General features: G+C 52.6%; 1 protein-coding gene and 1 long non-coding RNA gene across 3 annotated transcripts in view; one reads left to right on the forward strand and one right to left on the reverse strand.

Moving 5' to 3' along the window:
* The window catches only part of LOC144809462 (sodium- and chloride-dependent GABA transporter 2-like), a 1,234,427-nt gene that overhangs the window by 1,043,780 nt on the left and 167,269 nt on the right, over positions 1-23,378 (forward strand). The window lies entirely within an intron of this gene.
* LOC144809488 (uncharacterized) lies at positions 11,400-23,078 on the reverse strand. The gene is made up of 4 exons (XR_013606867.1): positions 22,793-23,078; positions 18,245-18,434; positions 16,692-16,865; positions 11,400-12,016 (listed from the first exon to the last, which is right to left on the reverse strand). It is a non-coding gene; the product is annotated as an uncharacterized LOC144809488 (long non-coding RNA).

Raw genomic sequence — 23,378 nt, forward strand, 5'->3', positions numbered from 1 at the left:
GATCGCGGAGGGCGTGCTCCCTTGGTTCCTGGGACTGCCTGGTGTGTTGTCTTGCTCTTCCTTGCTTGTGTGAGACTGGGGACTACTTGCGTCCGCCCCCTCGCTCTTCGGTGGGGGATCCAGCGCTGTCTCTCTGTCTCGCCGGTTGCTGTTTGGTTTGGCGCGCTTTGCCTTGGGCTTGCTTGGTTTGGCGCGCTATCTTGTGGGCTTCTGGGTAGTGCCCTGTCCCTTCGGTAGGTTTGTTCTGCCTTTCTGGGCGATCCTGGGCTCTGCCACGCTCTTTAGGGCTGGTACCTGTGTGTTTGATTCTGGCTAGTCTCGCCCCGACCACCAGCTCTCTTGACCTTTCAGCGCTGTGGTCCTGCTCCTCTGCCACGTGTCTTCTGTGCACCGGTGTGGTTGTTGGTTCCCTCGGTGGCTCCTGCTCGTGTCGTTCCTCGTGGTGGGTGGGTCTAACATCCCACCCTCGTCGCCATTGTAACGTAGTGGTTACCATAAATGAAGACACTGCAAGTGTAGAGGATTTGCGTCAGGTTTATTTAATTTATAACCTCTAAAGAGCACCGAGCCGATGGTGCACCGCTCTCGGCTTTCACGCTAATCCCGGCGCCTGTACGTCACGTCGGTACGTGACGTGCATAAACTAGACTGCGCCACCACAGGAGTCAGTGTTAAGTCAAAATCAAAATCAAATTAAGATCAAAATACGGCGGTCTATCCGCAACGCGGGTGGCCTTATTAGACTTAGTTTTTATACCCGTTTACACCCCTTTTACAATAAAGGCCTGACGGATCTCTGTTATATGTGTTCATATGTATTTCCACCTGTTATAGAAGGGACCTTGCAGCTTTTCTGTGTTATTTACTGTCCCTTGGTTTCTCACGCTTACTAAGTGTTCCCGCCAGGAATTGTTTTCGCCCACGGGCGGGATACTTGAAATGTTCCTTGACCGGTGGGGTTTTACCAATGTGCGCTTCTAGTTGCAATGCCTGTGCAATTTGCATATAAGCTTCATGCCTCAACTGCCTAGACGATGTCTTTGTGTCATAACACGAAATGGTTAACACTTCCGGTCACGCAGCCTTAAGACGCTCACGTTGGTGTGGAGATGGCGTGCTCTCATTTTATAGATTGACTCTACATACGTTGGCCCAACTGGACGCTAAATCCAGACGGGGCTGGGAGAGCTTGGCCCCGCTCTGGGGTTCCAGCGTTACTACTACGCCACTGTCGGTGGTGGTAAGGTATCTTACTAATGCCAAGGGTTCCGTATTCAGTGCAGGTAGGTACTATATATTGTCCCAAACTAGTACCTTCACAATGTACTTCCATGGGTACGTCGGGGACTACTTCCTATCATGGCGCAGTTTCGCGCTTATCCGCTACAGGCCTTCCCAAGTGGCTGAGTGCGGATTAGAGCCGATTACGAGCCGGGGGGCGTAACCCAATCAGGTTCCACTTATACCAGTTTGGATTACGCCCTTCGCTTGTGTTCCCAAATTGCTCCTAGGCTCTTAATGCCTCAAGGTCAGACGGAGCAATTTTTTGACTTACGCCTTACCGGCTGTAACAACAAGAGGGCCCTCGGAGTGCGCACACGCTCCTTATAACTAGACATGGCTCTTACGCCCTTGTGGGCTGCAATGATTTGGACTACAGCTCTGCTGAGGAGCCGGTTATATTTTTAATTTCACTTCTGGTGTGCAAAGGGTTGGGTCCCCCTCTTACTCCTCCGTGATTGGTGCCTTGCACTACAATATTACATTCTGACACCCTTACACGGGCGTGATTGGTGCTTGGCACTACAATATTACATTCGGACACCCTTACAAGGCTGGGTGAGTTACAAGGAGGATCAAACGTACATTAAAGGAGCATTCGCTCCAGAATGCACTCGGTGCCAATCGGGATTTTTCCGTCCCAGTGTCGGTCACCAGGGCCCCAGGTATACAGTCCTCAACACGGTGTGGTAAGCCCTATGACCGCCCATCATTATTATTTACGCATATCCTTTGGGCGTTGTTTTTTTGTCTTGTTTCTTATCCTTTTTCTTTTTTCCTATTTCATTTCTCCTACCGCCAAGGTCGGTCTTCTTCCTACCATTGACATCCACTCCCGCCTGATTCTAGATCTTAAATACGATGGATTTATCCAGCACTGTCGTACTGAGATCCAGCAACCTTTATTCCTGATAAAGCCTAAGAACTTATCCTCTTGTGTGGTGTCCGTTTGTAGTGTTGTGGTTACTCTACTGTACGATCCTAGGAGAGGGCCCTCGCTCAGGAGGCCTCTCGATAACGCTCGGCTACTTCTCGACAGAGAGGTGGACCTAGGGGTGGTCAGTCAGACATCTTCTGCCTCCCCCGGGATCGCCTTTCTAACAATCACCAACAGGAATGGGCCGAGCAGATGACCTTTTGTCCCTCCTGTTGGGAGCGTGGGGTGGCCTCTCTACACTATGAGTAGCTGTAGGGTGTGACTGATGAGAAAGAAGACTGTGCAGTGCAAAAATTGAATGCAACTAAAATAAAAAAGTGTGTTAAAATTGGATTGGGAAGGGGGCGTGGCTTAGCTAGCGGCAATGGCGGTCGCAGCCTTCTAGAGCTCCCGCTTGCCCGAGCAATCATCCTTCTTTTATCCTGTTCCCCGAGCCTACCTACCTTACCCGGAGAGCGGTGACAATTGCAGCGGGTGTCGGTGTCCCTCCGGTGTAGTCGGCGGTGCCCTATATGCCTTGAGCGCCGCGGGGAGACGGCGGAGGAGGAGCGGCCCAGTGCGCGGCCGGGAAGCCGGGGACTTGCTTAGGCACACCTGCAGTGATACCGCCGGCGCGGTGCGACCGCCCTGCTAGTTGTTGGGCGCCGGGGCAGCCCTGCGGGTCACCCGATTGATGCACACTCTGCCCCTGGGCGTGAAACGGCGCGATTGAATTTCGGAGGAGCGTGACTCCGTCCTGCTGACAGCTGCGGCCTGGTGACACCTGGAGAGCCGGGGGCCTCGAGTTTCGCGCCTGGGGCTCGCGCTGGACGGCGGCTGCCTCCGGGGCCGGTCGGGCCTCGGCGCTGCATTTTCGAGACGACCCCCTCCTGCCCCTGCACAGAAACCGGCCTGGAGTGCGGTGGGGCGGCCGATGGTGGGCCCGGTGGCCGGAAAAGAACCGTGAGTACCAGCGTTGGGGCCCCTGGACGTCCGTAGTGGTGGCCACTGGGCTATCTATACCCGAGGGGTGCAACACGGCCCAGCGGGCTGCTGGCAGCGTGGGAGTGGATCCTGAGGTCTGCTGTCGGCTTACCTGAGCCGCACCACGAGCTCGGAGCCTCGAGGGATAACACCAGGCGGAGGGTGAGCCCTGGCTGGGCTGCATAAACGACATAAGAGGCCCATTGCTGTGGAGCCCGTGGTTGTGGGAGAGTGACGCCGCCTGGCCCGCCAGGGGACTGGGGGCCTTTGACTGTTGGCAAGTGGAGGGCTGGTTTCGGGGCTTGCCTGGACCTGGCCTAGACACAGAACTTTACCACGAATGAGACTATCCGGGGCCCTCTGAAGGAACAGTTGCCCCACGCGGCCCTCGCTGGTGTTGACTCTGGTTGGTCTGTTGGGGACTGGCAGTCATGACCCGAGGGGCAGGCGGTGGCTCAACTAAGCAGCCGACCATCGACAAATTCACGGGACCCTCTGGGGGCCCGGGCCCTTCGAGTGGAGGACAACAACAGCCACAATCCCTCCCGGGGGTGGGGGGGGGACAATACAGCTCTCATGGCAGCCATCACTCAGTCCAGGGACCTGCTGGATGCCAAGATAGGCGCAGTTGGAGTAGATGTAACCCTGATCCGCCAAGATCTGAGAAACGCGGTGGAGCGGATAACCGAAGCTGAATCCAGGATTTCGGTTGTGGAGGACGATATGGGCTCCTTGAAGAAGCGTCTGGCAGTGGTGGAATCCGTGCAAAAGAATCTGGCACTTAGGGCAGAGGATGCGGAGGGACGCGCTCGGCGCAACAACCTCCGCTTCATTGGTTTTCCGGAACGCTGTGAGAAGGGAGACATGGCGCGGTTTCTTGCTCAGTGGCTGCAGAGCTGGATGCCTCCTGAGGCCCTGTCCAACTGTTTCATCATTGAACGTGCGCATCGCGCCCTGACCCAGAGGCCCCCGGAGGGTGAGCGGCCCAGGGCGGTAATAGCCCGCCTGCTGAACTATCACGACCGCGACGCCATATTGCGGGAAGCGAGGTCCAGGGATGCTCTCCTCTTTGAGAATTGCAAAATAATGATCTTCCCAGACTACACTAAACTTGTGCAGCAGAGGCGTCAGTCCTTCATGGATGCGAAGGCGAAGCTGCGGGGCCTGCAGCTCCAGTACTCTTTGCTGTACCCGGCTCGCCTGAGGGTGATCTTTCAGTCCAAGACGCTGTTTTTTGATTCCCCGGAGGATCTCTTCAGGTGGACGGACGAAACGGTGGCGCTGCGGCCGCATGCTCAGCCGGGCCTGAATCCGGGATCCTCGAGGGGGTCGTCTCAGGAGCCGGGGGATCGACCGGCCAGGGGTAAGAGGAATCGACGGTCCCGATCACGGAAGCGGTCGGCCTCCGTCTCTGGGGCACACGGAGGTGGCAGAACTGAAGACTCCGACCACTCTGGGAAGTGACACTGATGAACTCAGGTACTCTGTGTTCCATGCTTGATGGGGTGGCTCCCGGGGTCTGGAGTGGTGGTGGCTGTGGCCCGTTGGACTTGTGGCCTATTTGATGCCTCAGCGACATTCGAGACTGTGCTGTTGACCTGGAGTGGGGGGGTGAAGATGGCTCGGGGACCGCAGATTGGGGGCAGTCCCTCTCCTACATTGGTAGGAATTGTTGGGGGGCGGGGGTTGTGACAACTGGGTTTTCAAGTTTGGGGATCCATTGGTATGGTTGGTCCTAGGCCCTCCGTTTTGGGCCTGGGAGTGCCCATGCCGCGACAGATGCTTCATGGTTTTGTGAGGTATAGGGGGGGGGTGTTGGGAGGCGAGGGGGGGGGTTACGAACCTGGTTGTAGTAGGGGGAGTTTGGGGGTTGGAGGAGGGAATGGCGGTTGCTGTCCCTGAAGTTTTTGAGTTTTGGGGTAGTAGGGGGGGGTGCACGTACTTATGAAGATGCAGTTGTTGTTGAGTGGTGGGTGGTGTGGGCGCAGGGGGCATCCATGGTGGTCTCCATCTGATTATGGCTGATACAATACACGGACTCCCGTTGGAGTCCCTGCGAGTAGTTACATGGAATGTGAGGGGGATGCTTGACAAAGTGAAACGTGGGGCTGTCCTGCGCTGGGGAAAGAGAGCCGCCGCAGATGTGCTTCTGCTTCAAGAGACTCATATGATGGGGTCGAAGGTGCTCAGCCTGCAGAGATTGGGCTATCAGCAGGTATACCATGCTGGCTTTACCAGGGGGTCCAGAGGGGTGGCTGTCCTCATTCATCGTAGGGTGGCGTTTGTGCACGAGAAGACATGGGCTGACCCGCAGGGTCGCTATTTGTTTGTCAAGGGCATGGTGGGTACGGAGCCCGTGGTCCTGGGAGTGTCTATGCCCCCCCCCCTGCAGTGGGCCCTGGCTGAGAGACTGTTCCAGGTGTGGAGTGATATCCCGGAGTCCCTGGCGGTGGTCGGGGGAGACTGGAACGAGGTGATGGACATCTGTATGGACCGCAGGGGGCGCCGAGAACTGATTTGGCTGACCCCCCTTCCCCTCCCTCTACCAGGCTGCGAGCGATGTGTGATGGAATGGGCTGGATTGATGCCTGGCGACATATGCACCCTACTGTGCGCGAATATACGTTTGTGTCTGCGGTGCATGGCTCCTTTTCCCGCTTGGATTATATGTTTGTTCCCCGGTTGTGTATGTGCAGGGTGCGTGCAGTGGAGATTTTGCCGAGGGGACTGTCTGATCATTCCCCAGTATTGCTTGAAGTGGAACTAAAAACCTTTAACTCTTTAGGAAACGCCAGCCCTTTCGGTGGAGGATGTCCTCGTGGCACCTTCAGCAGCCTAGCTATGTCAAGCATCTACGGGAGGTCATTGATCATTACTGGCGGGAGAACCTTGTTGATGATGTGGACGCAGTAGTGGTGTGGGAGGCTATGAAACCCACTGTGCGAGGAATGGATATTGCATGGACCGCTGCGGCTCGCTGTGGGCGTCGTGAGGCGATCGTGACGGCTGCGGCTCTGGTGGAGACATTGGAGCGGCAGAGTCGGGGAGGAGGGGACGAGGTTGCCGTGCGGCTACTTCTCCAGGCACAGCAATCCTACGCGTCAGTCCTATTGGATGAGGCCAAACAGGCGTGGCTGGCCACGCGGAGCCAGATATACCAATGGGGGGACAAATCGGGCTCCCTGCTCTATAGACTGTGCCAATATAACATTACACCCGACACGCTGCCGGGTCTCATTGCGGATGATGGAGTGGTTATCACAGACCCCGCCAGCCTGGCGGCGAGTTTCGCAACCTACTTTGCGACGCAGTATGCTCCGTGTGATAGCCTATTGTGCGAGGAGGTGGCTAAATTCATTGATGACCTACCCCCTAAAGCTGTATCTGACGAAGCCAGGAACTCTCTGGATGCTCCTCTCACAGCGGAAGAACTGGGAGATGCTCTGGGACAGCTTAACGCGGGCAAAGCCCCCGGACCGAGCGGTTACCCTTGTGAATTCTATAAAAAGTTCAACACGCAACTAGGGCCCCACTTTCGGCGTGCGCTTGAAGCGGCGCGTGTGCAGGGTAGGCTGCCGCCTGATTGGCGTCATGCCGAGATTGTGGTTTTCCAGAAACCGGGTAGGCCCCCTGATAGGCACGACTCTTATCGCCCTATCTCGCTGCTTAACATAGAAGCCAAAATACTGGCCAAGGCCCTGGCTAATCGGTTGCTTCCGTATATCACGGAACTGGTACACCCCGATCAATCGGGCTTTATGCCCGGCAGGGCTACACGCCATAATATTCGGCGCGCGTGGGCTGCGATTGATGCCATGGGGGCCACAGGTGAGCAGGCGGCCTTGTTGCTTGCTGATATTAACAAAGCGTTTGACTCGGTGAGCTGGACGTTTCTGTTCGCGCTCCTGCCCCGTCTTAACCTGGGCCCCGTATTTCTATCATATATTAAGCTGCTCTATACGGACATCACAGCTACTGTGCGTGTTGCCGGGGCGGTGTCGGAGACCTTCCACATTGGCCGGGGGACCCGGCAGGGATGCCCTTTATCCCCGTACCTCTTTGCCCTTGCTATGGAGCCGTTGGCCGCCTGGGTCCGTATGGACGCGCAGATGCGTGGCTTTGTGTGGCCCTGGGGCCTCTCTGATAGGATCGCGTTATACGCTGATGACGTTCTCTTCTTCCTTACGGACCTGCGACGCTCCGGGCCGCGAGTGTTGGAAATTATGCGGGTCTTTGGAAAGGTCTCGGCCTATATTTGAACATGGGTAAATCTACCCTGTGGGTCCTTGGAGGTGGCACAGTGTCGGACCCTTGGACATTGGACCTGCAGGTGGCGACCACTGGCTTGCAATACCTGGGAGTGTTCCTGTCGGAATCTGCGACCCTCACGTGGGAACGTTCTGTACTTCCGGTCTGGGAGCGGGTGCAAGCCGACGTGAAAAGTTGGTCCCGAATGCCCCTTAATATCTTTGGCCGATCCGCCATCTTTAAGATGGTAGCGCTTCCACGCCTTCTGTATCAACTGCAAAATTATCCCCATCCGGTCCCGACCTCGTGGTTTCGGCAGGTGAATTCGGTCTTGGGGCGGTTCCTATGGGCTGGGGGTTCTGCCCGGGTGGCGCTACGTACGTGCTTTTTATCTACGTACTGTGGGGGCCTCGCCACCTCGGACCTCCTGTCCTACTACCAAGCAGCTCACCTGCTCATCCTAAATGACTGGCACTGCTCTTAAATCGTTCCAGGACCTCAGTGCGGAGTTCCACATGCCACGGTCCCAATTCTTCCGGTATTTACAGCTCCGGCATGCGCTAACACCATACATTGCCGATCTTGACTCGCTCCCCGAATTCAGCCCTATTGAGGCGAAGTTGTTCATGGGTGATCTCGGTGACAAAAAAGTATCCCGGATATACCAAACGGTGGTCACTCATTGCGCTTCTGATTTACTTCCCCTGCGGACGGCCTGGGAGGCAGATGTTGGTCCCATGGACGAGGATGATTGGCGAGAGGCCCTGGAATCCCCACGAGACACTGCCATCGCAATGAGGCTCAGGTTTATTCAATTTAAAATTCTCCACAGGGCTTATTTTACCCGTGAACGCCTCTGGAAGGCGGGACTGATTGAATCGTCGGAATGCCTGCGTTGTGGGATGGAGATGGGCTCGCTGCTTCATACGGTGTGGCTGTGTCCTGGGATAGCTGGCTTTTGGAGAGGTGTGTGGAATTGCCTGTCTGAGGTACTACACTGGGATCTACCCCGCACCCACCGGCTGGGATTGCTCCATATTCTTGCAGGAGTGGGGGGGAATTGCTATAAGCGCCATCTATTGCTGTTGGGACTTGTATTAGCCAAAAGAGACCTAGCCAAGAGACCATGGAAAGACAAACGGGCACCTCCTTTGTGTGTATGGAAAGCGGGACTAGACTTCTGTATGGGTCTGGAGCGCCCGATCTTTGAAGCGCGAGGGTGCCCTCGCAAGCACTTTAAGATATGGAAAAGATGGGCCGATTACAGGGACTTGCCACTGGACCCCCCGATCGACCCCGAAGAGGAGCCCTAAGCTCCCCCATTGCATGGGCCTGTGTCTTGCGCCTTGGCGGATACACTATACTCACACAACGCTGTTTCCCCCTTTTTACACGTGCACAGGGTTAGGGTGGGACTGCGGGGTGGAATTAGTTGAGGGTGGTGGGGAGTTGGGATGGGGTGGGGGGTTGTTTCAAATAAATAAGATTTGTGATGATTTCATTTCGACCTTCGATCCTGCTAGATGTAATGTATCCAAATGCTTGGTGGTTTCTCCTGATTGTGGGGTGCCACATTGATTGCCTTGCTTGAATTCCTTAATAAAATCGGTTGTGAAAAAAAAAAAATTGGATTGGGAAGTGAAGAACAAATTTATTCGGATAATGCTTCCTCTTCCAACATTAAAAATAGTCAAGACAGGTAAAGATATACACTGTCTAATGGTGGAACGTGGTCAACATGTTTCAGCAATTCACGGCCATTATGCCTTGCTTTCTTCAGGACCTATTTGACGACTATGGCTACTGCAGCAAATGAATACCAAAACGTGTAATCAAATTGTGAAATAAATAAACAAATAGTGAATCAATAGACAGACTGGCACAAATATCACCTGGAACTCCTAGGTGCAATGTCCCGTCTCCTCTTACAATTTCAGTTATTCACCGAATTGTAAGGTGTGAAGACCTCACCCCACCTGGCAGCGGCTCAGGGCAAAAGTGAAGCACCGCTCTTTCAGTCGGTACTTCAAACCGGCATCTGTGCCGACTGGGGAGGGACCAATGGTCATCTGCTCGGCCCATTCCTGTTTGTGATAAGACATCTTGGTGTGTGTGTGTGGGGGTCTCTCACGGAACCCCAAATGATGACGGGCGGTTCCGATTGGTGACTGATGGGTGTTCAAGACCATCCACAGGTTTGGCTTATCTTACTAGTTTTATAAGAGTCAGGGTGTAGCTGCTGGTATCAGTATCTAGTCCCAGTCCGAGTACACTTGCCACTATTTGACCCTCTGGTACCTTTGTTGTTATGAGTATACTGTAGGGAATGTATCCAGAGCTCGGTCGTTAAACTTTCCCTTGGGTCCCCTCCTAATTGTGTTTGTGTAGTTGTTCCGAAAAGTCTCCCCAAACTGCGGATTCAATTCAGTTCATGTGAGCCAGGCGCGTGCACATCACCAGCCACATCCCACACCATGCCTCGGCATCAGACTTGAAAGGAAGCCGCTCCCCCGCCCCACTCCGCGCAATGCCAGAGCTAGTTTTTCTCGCTTTTTATTTGGTGTTCTTTGCGGCCCATGCTTCATTCCACCTACCACTTTACACTGACTTGTTCACTTTCCTCCCATTTCTATCACCTTCCCTCAGTCTCCTCCTTCATGTATTCCTCTTTGTCAATCTCCGTCTCCCATTCTTCATCTTCGATGCATCTTTTATTTTCTTACATGCTTTGGTGTACTTTCTCCTTTCTTCCCCTTCCTCCATATTTTCTACAACTTCATCACCTGTATTCTCATATCTTCTTTATTACTGCCTTCCTTATTTGATTTCCTCTTCTTCATTCCACCTTCCTTGTTCTCGCTCCGGTTTTCTCTTTCTTACCTCATTCTTCGTTCTTTCCAACATTGCCCCATCCTCTTCAGTCTCTTTCTCTGTGCTTCTGCTTTTCTCCGTCTCTACTTCTGCTCATTATTTCTTGTGTCCCCAATGTGCAGCTTCCCAGCTTTATTCCTTCCATTCTCTTCTTTCTATCCTGTTGATCTTTCCCCTCTACTCCTTCCACCCTGCATGCCTGCCTCAACTGCTTCCTTCGTTTTCGCGCTTTATTTCCGTAGTCTGTATTCTGTCAATCCACTTCTGTTCTCCTCCCTCATAACCCCCTCCTCCGTTTATCCCTCTCTTCGCCCCTCCTCCTTCCTTATCATATTATTTTCTTCCTCCTCTCCTTTCCTTCCTCGTCTTTCCCGCTCTTTCTTGCTTCCTTTGTTCCTCCGTCCCTGTCTGTGTCCAGCCCCCTCTCCCTGGTACCTCAGACCTTTCCAGCTGCCTCCCGACCACCCTGACAGTCGGGAGCTGGTGCCTGTGGGTACAGAGTCTGGCTTGGCGTGATTTATGCCATTGGTATAACAGCAGACACACTGCAGTCCATCACTGCAGTCCCCCCCCCGATTAAAATTCAGCTCCGGCCCCGACTGCAGCACTCCACAAAAGGAATATTCTACATAATTTCCGAAAATGCTTGTTTATCTGGTTTAAAAAGTGACCTTGTGTGATGTAACTAGTGTTCATTTAAAGCGCTGCAATACCTTCCGATAGGGTTCGCGCTAAATAAAAGTGCAGAAAAAACACAAGACAAATCGAACGCTTTAAAGCAAGAAAGGAACACCTCGGTGGGTGAATCACCCAGCTGGTGTCACAAGGCCCCCATAGGCAGAGCGGATATTTCTTGCCATCCCCACCTCTGCTCATTATCCAGAGGCTACCAGGCCTTACAGTAACACCTCGTCACCCAGAATACCCTCGGCCCCCTTTCCAATCTCACACCTCAGCAAAGAGCCTTTGATCAGCATTAAACAGGCGAGTGCTCCCCCCTGGGGCGCTACCTCCGGGCATAAAACACATTATACACCACCTTGAGTGTACCCGTTCTTTGAGGTAGACAGTACCATATAGGAGAGGTGCAAAATAAGTGTATAATCTTGTTGTAAGCCTTTATTACTGCAGGACATAATCAGGGTTTCTTTGCTACAACAGCTTGAATTATATGCAACACTACATTGGGCGCTAAAAACTGAGAAAAAAAAATCACATTGGAATGTTTAGAACCCAAACTGCTCAAATTTCCTCAAAACGTAACCATGAACAAATCAATTTACACTGGAAGAATACTGACGCATTTGCTGTGCTTAATACAAGCTTTAGTTTAATAAAAAAACTAAACTTAAAACCGGTTTGCCCATAGGCAATTAAAACAGAAGTGGAATGCATGCAGGGTGAACGAACTGCTCAACTTTGCGGAAAATTGTTCTTAAAGTCCACCAATGCAGTGTGCTAAAGTGTTTGGTCTTTCAGGGCAGTTTCTCAACTACTTTTCATCAGTGGTTGTTAAGTCCCCAGAGTAATCATTTGGGTCAGCAGCATCATCCGCATCTGCACTTTCTGCCTCCACATTATCTGCTCCTCATTTTCATCGTTTTCACCATCAATGTCCTCCTTTTCGTTTTGGTCATTGTCTTCATCATTCGCATCAGTTGTTTCCTCAACTACCGATTCTCCCGTTTGTTCAACGATTTCAAAGGGATTCTCACCCTAAAAGTAAACACAAGTTTTAAACCATCTTTAGCAAAATTCTCAAGAACAAATGCACACCAACTATTACAAAAGTAACAGCAAAAGTCTTGTGTACAGTGCAAGTAAAGAAATCAGATTTCAGATCACAAAAAAGCAGAAAGAATATATTATTAGAAAAGGCATCTTACAACGGGGAGAACATATGCAGGACTTCTAAATTTTAGAGTATGTCCAGACAGACCATAGGATGGAAAAATCCATGCCAGGTCTATGAACGCCCATGAGCTCCGAGGAGTCCTTGTACAGAGGGGGCGATGACTGGAATATTGAGGGTGGGCATCACATTTCCAAGAAATTCATTTCCTGCGAAACTACAATTTTTTGGGTGAAACTCAGTACGGAAGAAGTGTTATTTGCAAAGCTGAGGAAGGAGTACACAGATCTGAACATTCAATATGCAGTGTGAGCCCTGGTGGCAGGAAGGGTGCAAGTGCATCCACAGCATTACAGGCTGCAAGCTAATTGTTGATGGTAACTAACTTATCCGTTTGCAGCATGTGTACCTGTTTAATTTAATTAATGATTTTATTTAATGTGTATAGCGCTTGAATCACCCCCAGGGGGGTATCTCAGCGCTTGGAAGCACAGCATAGGTCATGGGTACTCACAAACGTTCTCTCAGGGGCCAAATTTACACTGTGGTTTGTGTCTGAGGGCCGCACCAGTGGGGTCAGTGGGGTGTAGTGTAGTTCCTATATTCCCAATAGGCTCTGCGCATTGGAATAATATCTTCAATAGTATAGACGTAGGACAGAGGGTAACTAGGTCTTCTACTGACTATATTAGACTTAAGTTTTGTGTGCCAGCTAGCTCAGAGTTCACTAGAAACTTTCTCGAATAGGCGAGGAGGATTTTAACCTCCCTGGATAGACAAGAAGGGATTTAGTTTCTGACAACCATAGAACATGACAACTTTGCTCTCCCTGATCAAGAGTACATCTCTAGAGTCGTGTGAAAACAAAAGACAGCTATTTTACTCAGTCAATACGGGCATTCTTAGTTTCACCAGATTGTAGAGAAAAAAAGAGACGGGCGTTTTCAATAAAAGGTGTTATTTATTGATCAGTCTCTTTTCTCATACAAGAGAAATGAATCGCTACAATTGCAATACTTAGGGTTAAGTAGAATGCATATAGTAAAAGCAGGATTATAAAATAATACTGTAAAAGCATTGATATGGTTTCTTAGCCATATGATACTTTAAAATGGATAAAAGATATACATACATATATACATTGACTAATCGTCAATGGTGCTTCTAACTACGCCTACCCCGCTGTACCTGACCTAAGCCTAATACGTGGGAGGGAGTAAGTAGCAATTTAAGTTAAGTTTGTTTTGCCAAGAATCTGACTCAAGAATTCTCTGTAAGGTTTTAGTCAGTTCAGTACCTGGGATTTAGAATGCTGGAGGGCTGGTATCTCTCTCTCAGGACTCGGTATCCCAGTCACCCACGAGGGCAAGCTGGAAACGCACCAGGACTTGACTGTTGGGTTGTTTAGGATACTTGTAGCAATGAGTACGCTCTCCCTTTTTATTTGTTCCTTGTAAGCCTGGAATTTTTTTTAGATAAATAAACGTTAATTTATACACATACTGCTAGTTCAACTACAATAACTTGGTTGGAACCTAGAAGAGAAGGCCTTCAATGTGGACAGAAACCCATTAGAAACTACTCTGCCACCAGGGTGTGCCAGATAAGCGTTTAAAAAACACCAGGGACTCTTATTAGGGAATGACCCGCAATCTCGCTCCCTCCACAAGCAAGCAATCAAACCCCACCAAGCAGGCCGTGACCTGAAACCCTCAAGGGAAAAGAGCACAGCCAAGAGACAAGGCGAGCAGGACTCCAAGGCAGACTGCAAGGCAACGGATTACACCGAGTCTGATTGAATGGTTTGAAAAACCTCTGGTAGATTTTCTGAAGACAAATAAAAAAACATTGTCATTTACAATGCAAATAGATCAAAGTCTCTCAAATGCGAGACCTTTGACGCACTCGTGCTTTAGCTGTAAACATCGTAAGATAAAGCCAAGGAGGTGCAATTGCTTCAAAAGCAAAGCGATAGAAAATAAGCATTTGCAATGCAATAGGTCTCGCAGCATTTAAGTTTGAGTTACTGGCATTGTAAATGACAATGCTTTGCATAAATTCTTTTGTGGTGTCCGTGTGTGCATGGCAGTGGTGGTGTGTGTGTGCATGGCAGTGGTGGTGCAGAGATGCAAATCAAAGTATCATGAAACAGCAGCCTCTGAATTTAATGGAATTTCGGCAGATAACAGAACCTAGCCAGAGATGAACTGCCAGCAGTGTTTGGTCCACCAGCCATGTTTAGAGGCAATGTATTCAGGTTTACTCAAGAGAAGTGCCTTGTAGCTCACACAACACACTTCGAGGTGGATTATGAAATGGAGAGGGAACTCATGTAATTATTTCAAAGAAGGGCAAACAAGCTCACATTGTCTGTTGTTGGCGATTAGAAAAGCGACCGCGTAAGAGAAACTTTGACAGGTGTTAATGAGAACTGTGGGAGAGTAGTGTGGGGCCTCATTGGGCAAATGATAAGACAAGTACCTGGAACGTGAACCACAAATGTTTAAGATGAAGGGCAAGCTTTATAATGTGCTTTAATGTAAGCTGGGACTCAGAAGTCTGTGCTCTTTTCTGGACATGCCCTTTGAAGGACACAGATTGGTCAATGAGAGAGCCGAAGGATTTGGAAAAAAATGAAATAGGGAGAAGAGTCCATCCAATTTCAAAGACATGCCCTTCACATTGACAAAGCCTTTATTTTGAGATACCCATAATTAATATTATAACCACCACACTGCCCAATTATTTCAACTATCAAACCAATGCCACGGTGTTGGCGATGTGAAGGTCTGTAATTGTTAATGACGTGATGGATTGCACTGACATTCATATAGAGCCACTCTCACACAGACAGAGCGCCCCACACAGACAGAGCGCCCCACACAGACAGAGCGCCCCACACAGGCAGAGCGCCCCACACAGACAGAGCGCCCCACACAGACAGAGCGCCCCACAGACAGAGCGCCCCACACAGACAGAGCGCCCCACACAGACAGAGCCGCGCACACACACAGACAGAGCCGCGCACACACACAGACACAGACACAGCCACACACACACAGACACAGACACAGACACACACACACACAGCCACACACACACACACAGACACAGCCACACACACACACAGACACAGCCACACACACAGACACAGCCACACACACACACACACAGACACAGCCAGACACAGACACAGCCAGACACAGACACAGCCAGACGCAGACACAGCCACACAGACACAGCCACACAGACACAGCCACACAGACACAGCCACACACACAGACACAGCCACACATACAGACACAGCCACACACACAGACACAGCCACACACACAGACACAGCCACACACACAGACACAGCCACAGACACAGCCACACACACAGACACAGCCACAGCCACAGCCACAGACACAGCCACACACACAGAGACAGCCACACACACAGCCACACACACAGACACAGCCACACACACAGACACAGCCACACACACAGACACAGCCACACACACAGAACACAGACACAGCCACACACACAGACACAGCCACACACACAGACACAGCCACACACACAGACACAGCCACACACACAGACACAGCCACACACACAGACACAGCCACACACACAGACACAGCCACACACACAGACACAGACACACACACAGACACAGACACAGCCACACAGACACAGCCACACACACAGACACAGACACAGACACAGCCACACACACAGACACAGCCACACACACAGACACAGCCACACACACAGACACAGCCACACACACAGACACAGCCACACACACAGACACAGCCACACACACAGACACAGCCACACACACACAGACACAGCCACACACACAGACACAGCCACACACACAGACACAGCCACACACACAGACACAGCCACACACACAGACACAGCCACACACACAGACACAGCCACACACACAGACACAGCCACACAGACACAGCCACACATACAGACACATCTTCTCACCTGCACAATGGAAAGGACAAAAATGCACACAGGCTTCGATCAAACACCTTCCAGATTAACTGCCCAGAATGCAGCAGCACGCACAGCTTCAGACCCAGCACTTACCCACCAAATACACTTCCGCCACAGAAGCAGCACTGGCTGATGAGACTAGCCAGCCACCAGGGTAAAACCAGACAGAGCAGATGTTCTGAAGTGGCCGCTACCCACAAGACAAGGAGGCCACCAATTTCCAGGACATGGCTCACCAAGACTAACTATTAGTCAGTCAAAGCTCTAGCCTGTAGAAGGGGCAATCCAAAAACCACTTGTAACCCAACCGTGTCCCCGTCCTCCCTCGCCCCAAAAGAATGTACAGTTAAATGAGATTGATAGGACACTTTGTTAGGCTGAAACAGGGCACATTAACTGTAATATCCAGACGCGGGTAGAAATCTAAGCTCGGAATCAGAAAGGGGGGCCCTGAACACTGCAGGGGGGCTGGGGAGTTCAGCAGTCAATTATACTCTGCCTTGAAAATAGTACTGTGCCAAAATGGCCTCTTACCCAGAGTGACTAGTACATGTCGCAACTCAGCGCCCATCACAGAGCCATTGGCTTCTTTGTCGAAGACCCTCAGCCCCTCCACAAAGTCATCGTAGGTACCCTAGTCCTTGTTCTTCGCAATTGTCTGCAGCATGGGCAAGAACTCGTCAAAGCCAATCATCTTGGTGTTAAGCTCTGGGAAGGAGAGAAGAGTTCAGAGGAGCAGTCACCGGCTGCAGCAGCGTGCCAGGCTGGCGAGTACACATTAACAGTGACAAACTTTAAACAATGTGATCGTCCAAGTTCCCCAAAACCCCCCTACCACCTCCAGTCAGGTTTTTGTCCCATCCCAGACTGCCAATGAATATTACTGATATGGTCCATCTATCAACTGTGAACGAGGCAGAGATCTCCAATTCAATGTGTGGCACAGGGTAAGAGCTGAGGGCAGAGGGGTAAGAGCTGAGGGCAGAGGGGTAAGAGCTGAGGGCACAGGGGTAAGAGCTGAGGGCACAGGGGTAAGAGCTGAGGGCACAGGGGTAAGAGCTGAGGGCACAGGGGTAAGAGCTGAGGGCACAGGGGTAAGAGCTGAGGGCACAGGTGTAAGAGCTGAGGGCACAGGTGTAAGAGCTGAGGGCACAGGTAAGAGCTGAGGGCACAGGTAAGAGCTGATCTGCCACGATTGTCACATGTTATGTAATATCCTAAATCAGATACAAGCAACACCTTGCGTCCAAGTGAAAGGGGCCCATTAGACTCTAATGGAAGCCTAAGGTTTAGTAATAATAGCCAACTAGGATATAGTGAGCACTTCTGACTTGCCCCCTAGGTTCAATGCACCACAGACATAATAAGCCCCTGGGTCTCATCGTAACAGACTTTGCACTCTGAAATACACCTTAAAATGTAGCTCCTTCAGATTCACCCAAGTTAATTTTCAACTGGGGGGTGCTCTGGTCCACGGATGAGTGGCGTGTGCTCAGATCCAGGGGTGAGTGGCGGGTGCTCTGGCCAGGGGTGCGTGGCGGGTGCTCTGGCCAGGGGTGCGTGGCGGGTGCTCTGGCCAGGGGTGCGTGGCGGGTGCTCAGATCTAGGGGTGAGTGGGGGTACTCTGGTCCAGGGGTGAGAGGCGGGTGCTCAGGTCCAGGGCTGAGAGGCGGGTGCTCAGGTCCAGGGCTGAGTGGCGGGTGCTCAGGTCCAGGGCTGAGTGGCGGGTGCTCAGGTCCAGGGCTGAGTGGCGGGTGCTCAGGTCCAGGGCTGAGTGGCGGGTGCTCAGGTCCAGGGCTGAGTGGCGGGTGCTCAGGTCCAGGGCTGAGTGGCGGGTGCTCAGGTCCAGGGCTGAGTGGCGGGTGCTCAGGTCCAGGGCTGAGTGGCGGGTGCTCAGGTCCAGGGCTGAGTGGCGGGTGCTCAGGTCCAGGGGTGAGTAGCGGGTGCTCAGGTCCAGGGGTGAGTAGCGGGTGCTCAGGTCCAGGGGTGAGTAGCGGGTGCTCAGATCTAGGGGTGAGTAGGGGTACTCTGGTCCAGGGGTGAGAGGCGAAACCTAAAAAACAGAAGCTGTCTATCTAGAAACATACCTTTTTTGACCGCATTGCCATTTGATCCAGGTTTTCTCAATTTAGTTTTTTTGTCGACAAACGCCCCTCCAATGGGTTTATTAAGCGATTGCATCATCTTTCTTTTCATCCACCTTCCAGCAGGCCGACCAAATACCAGATTTGTCTGGTAGTCGACAACAATTCCAGGTCTCTGCATACCGCCATAATCCTGCAAATTATTAACAAAATTAGCAGAGAGTATGCAGATAAGGCAAGTTACATGGTGTGCAAAAATGTGTTAACAGTTTTATAATAATGGCAGGCATAATCCAAGAACCAATGTTGGGTGGTCAAGGAATTCGTCGGCTAAGCAGCAATTGTTGCCATTCTGGTAGGTGTAGATACTTCTTGGCTACAATTCTGAAAACTGCAGTAAGGACACTGCTGTACAGGTTTTCATTTGCATTAGTGAGCTTGAGAAATAAAGAAGATAAAATGCTTATAAACATGTGTGTGGTTGTGTCTGGTTGCGCGTGTGGTTTGGTTGTGTGTGGTTGTGTCTGAGAGAACCGGGAGTTAGAGAAGGAGGCGGGGTGAAAGAGAAAAGCAGATAAGCACAGTAAAAGAGAACAGGGAGTTAAAGAAGGAGGTGTGGTGGAAGAGAGCAGCAGATCAGCACGTGAGAAGAGAAGAGAACAGGGAGTTAGAGAAGGAGGCGGGGTGGAAGAGAGCAGCAGTTCAGCACGTGAGATGACAAGAGAACAGGGAGTTAGAGAAGGAGGCAGGGTGGAAGAGAGCAGCAGATCAGCACTTGAGAAGAGAAGAGAACAGGGCGCTAGAGAGAGGGAGGGCGAGAGAGAGAGAGAGGGAGGGCGATAGAGAGAGATGGGAGTGCGATAGAGAGAGAGAGGGCGATAGAGAGAGAGGGCGATAGAGAGAGAGAGGGAGAGCGATAGAGAGAGAGAGAGAGGGCGATAGAGAGAGAGAGGGCGATAGAGAGAGAGAGGGCGATAGAGAGAGAGAGGGCGATAGAGAGAGAGAGGGCGATAGAGAGAGAGAGGGCGATAGAGAGAGAGAGGGCGATAGAGAGAGAGGGCGATAGAGAGAGAGGGCGATAGAGAGAGAGGGCGATAGAGAGAGAGGGCGATAGAGAGAGAGAGGGCGATAGAGAGAGAGAGGGCGATAGAGAGAGAGAGGGCGATAGAGAGAGAGGGCGATAGAGAGAGAGAGAGGGCGATAGAGAGAGAGAGAGGGCGATAGAGAGGGCGATAGAGCGATAGAGAGAGAGAGAGGGCGATAGAGAGGGGGAGAGAGGGCGATAGAGAGAGGGAGAGAGGGCGATAGAGAGAGGGAGAGAGGGCGATAGAGAGAGGGCGAGAGGGCGATAGAGAGAGGGCGAGAGGGCGATAGAGAGAGGGCGAGAGGGCGATAGAGAGAGGGCGAGAGGGCGATAGAGAGAGGGCGAGGGAGAGAGGGCGAGGGAGAGAGGGAGAGGGCGATAGAGAGAGGGAGAGATGGCGATAGAGAGAGGGAGAGAGGGCGATAGAGAGAGGGAGAGAGGGCGATAGAGCGATAGAGAGAGAGAGAGGGCGATAGAGAGGGGGAGAGAGGGCGATAGAGAGAGGGCGAGAGGGCGATAGAGAGAGGGCGAGAGGGCGATAGAGAGAGGGCGAGAGGGCGATAGAGAGAGGGCGAGAGGGCGATAGAGAGAGGGCGAGAGGGCGATAGAGAGAAGGCGAGAGGGCGATAGAGAGAGGGCGAGGGAGAGAGGGCGAGGGAGAGAGGGAGAGGGAGAGAGGGCGATGGAGAGAGGGCGATAGAGAGAGGGAGAGATGGCGATAGAGAGAGGGAGAGAGGGCGATAGAGAGAGGGAGAGAGGGCGATAGAGAGAGGGAGAGAGGGCGATAGAGAGAGGGCGATAGAGAGAGGGCGATAGAGAGAGGGAGAGAGGGCGATAGAGAGAGGGAGAGAGGGCGATAGAGAGAGGGAGAGAGGGCGATAGAGAGAGGGCGAGAGGGCGATAGAGAGAGGGCGAGAGGGCGATAGAGAGAGGGCGAGAGGGCGATAGAGAGAGGGCGAGAGGGCGATAGAGAGAGGGCGAGAGGGCGATAGAGAGAGGGCGAGGGAGAGAGGGCGAGGGAGAGAGGGAGAGGGAGAGAGGGCGATAGAGAGAGGGAGAGATGGCGATAGAGAGAGGGAGAGAGGGCGATAGAGAGAGGGAGAGAGGGCGATAGAGCGATAGAGAGAGAGAGAGGGCGATAGAGAGGGGGAGAGAGGGCGATAGAGAGAGGGAGAGAGGGCGATAGAGAGAGGGAGAGAGGGCGATAGAGAGAGGGCGAGAGGGCGATAGAGAGAGGGCGAGAGGGCGATAGAGAGAGGGCGAGAGGGAGAGAGGGAGAGAGGGAGAGGGAGAGGGAGAGAGGGCGATGGAGAGAGGGCGATAGAGAGAGGGAGAGATGGCGATAGAGAGAGGGAGAGAGGGCGATAGAGAGAGGGAGAGAGGGCGATAGAGAGAGGGAGAGAGGGCGATAGAGAGAGGGAGAGAGGGCGATAGAGAGAGGGAGAGAGGGCGATAGAGAGAGGGGGCGATAGAGAGAGGGAGAGAGGGCGATAGAGAGAGGGAGATAGAGAGAGGGAGATAGAGAGAGAGGGCGATAGAGAGAGAGAGGGCGATAGAGAGAGAGAGAGGGCGATAGAGAGAGAGAGAGGGCGATAGAGAGAGAGAGAGGGCGATAGAGAGAGAGAGAGGGCGATAGAGAGAGGGCGATAGAGAGAGAGAGAGAGGGCGATAGAGAGAGAGAGAGAGGGCGATAGAGAGAGAGAGGGCGATAGAGAGAGAGAGAGGGCGATAGAGAGAGAGAGAGAGGGCGATAGAGAGAGAGAGAGAGGGCGATAGAGAGAGAGAGAGAGGGCGATAGAGAGAGAGAGAGAGGGCGATAGAGAGAGAGAGAGAGGGCGATAGAGAGAGAGAGAGAGGGCGATAGAGAGAGAGAGAGAGGGCGATAGAGAGAGATAGAGAGGGCGATAGAGAGAGAGAGAGAGGGCGATAGAGAGAGAGAGAGAGGGCGATAGAGAGAGAGAGAGAGGGCGATAGAGAGAGAGGGCGATAGAGAGAGAGAGAGAGAGGGCGATAGAGAGAGAGAGGGCGATAGAGAGAGAGAGGGCGATAGAGAGAGAGAGGGCGATAGAGAGAGAGAGGGCGATAGAGAGAGAGAGGGCGATAGAGAGAGAGAGGGCGATAGAGAGAGAGAGGGCGATAGAGAGAGAGAGGGCGATAGAGAGAGAGAGAGGGCGATAGAGAGAGAGAGAGGGCGATAGAGAGAGAGAGAGGGCGATAGAGAGAGAGAGAGGGCGATAGAGAGAGAGAGAGGGCGATAGAGAGAGAGAGAGAGGGCGATAGAGAGAGAGAGAGGGCGATAGAGAGAGAGAGAGAGGGCGAGAGAGAGAGAGAGAGGGGGCGAGAGAGAGAGAGAGGGCGATAGAGAGAGAGAGGGCGATAGAGAGAGAGAGAGGGCGATAGAGAGAGAGAGGGCGATAGAGAGGGGGAGAGAGGGCGATAGAGAGGGGGAGAGAGGGCGATAGAGAGGGGGAGAGAGGGCGATAGAGAGAGGGAGAGAGGGTGATAGAGAGAGGGAGATAGAGAGAGGCCGATAGAGAGAGGGAGAGAGGGCGATAGGGAGAGAGAGAGGGCGATAGAGAGAGGGAGAGAGAGAGAGGGCGATAGAGAGAGGGAGAGGGCGATAGAGGGAGAGAGGGCGAGAGAGAGGGCGATAGAGAGAGAGAGAGGGCGATAGAGAGAGAGAGAGGGCGATAGAGAGAGAGAGAGGGCGATAGAGAGAGAGAGGGCGATAGAGAGACCCCCAATTCTACTACTCTCTTGTAGCCCAACAAACAAATCATCAGAAAATGAAGCAGAGTTGAGGGGCATGCCAGGTAGAGATCCATGCCACACAAGCGTCCGGTGGGGATGTATGGCATAATTACAGCACCAGGACTCCTCAGCGACCTATCATATTCAGAACACTGGTACTCACAACAGCAAGGAGGTAGGGAGACGGTGGGACGGTAACTACTTCACACAAGTCTGTCTTCGTTTTGAACAAGAGATCGGCTTCTTTTTAGACAAGCAACCATCCTCAACTTGTCCCAAGTACAATATCACTCCTAATTGGAGTCCAAGGAGAAATAAAGTTGGTCGTGTCTCGGTTGCAAATTCGCAACCTTGACCGCCCCCCAAACTTGGGGGCTTATTTACAAGCCCCTTGCGCCACTTTTGCGTCATTTTTAACATAGGAAAAGTGACGCAAAAGTGGCGCAAGGGGCTTTTAAATCTGTCCCTTGGTATCTAAGTCACCTGCACTTCTGTTGAACGTTGTAATACCTAAGAAAGGAATTCTACTCTAATATGAATTAAAATCTCCAGAGCTGATGCCGCAGCCATTCCTTTGAAGGGGAGGCTGAGGTCAGTCAGGAGAGCTGCTGGTTGCGCCCGGTGCCGCCTGCACAGCCAGTGACCGTAGCAGGTGCGTCGGACCCTGGCTCCCCGCTTCCCACAGGCCCCTCCAGGCGCGGTGCCGCTGCACTCACCGGTGTCCAGACGCACTACCTGGGGCAGCCGCCAGCCTGTAGGAGCTGATGAGCTGGTCCAGGGGCAGCGAGGCCGAACTCCAGTGCACCTCCTTGAGCGGGGGCACGGCGGCGGCGGGCTCCATGCTCACGGGCGGGGGTCGGCGGAGAGGTGGCGGCAGCCCCGGGCTCCCCCGTCAGCCGCAGCGGGACATGCTGCTGCTGCCGCCGGTCAAAGCAGGGTCGCCTCAGGCGCGTCCGCCCGCAGCGCTGTCCCTCTGCCGCCGAGGCTGCCTCTGGTAGGAAGCGCCATCGCAGCGCCTGCCAGAGCTGACTAATCACAGCGGCGGAGGAGCTCGCGCGCGCGACGGGCAACGTAGAACTGGCCCCACCCACACTTGCGTAAATGTGTGCACAAACAGGGGGTACAGTCCCTGATGGGCGGGGTAGTGAGACGTCATGAAAATTAAAATGCGCATGCGCACCATTAGTGCGCATGCGCACAACGATGAGGGGACACTGCCACATGGGGGACAGTGGATTATAGAACACCGGTAAAGAAGAAGCTGCAACAAGCCGGCATAGATTATGCAATTCTGTATCCAGC

This window comes from Lissotriton helveticus, chromosome 1_1, assembly GCF_964261635.1.
Source record: "Lissotriton helveticus chromosome 1_1, aLisHel1.1, whole genome shotgun sequence".
NCBI lineage: Eukaryota > Metazoa > Chordata > Amphibia > Caudata > Salamandridae > Lissotriton > Lissotriton helveticus.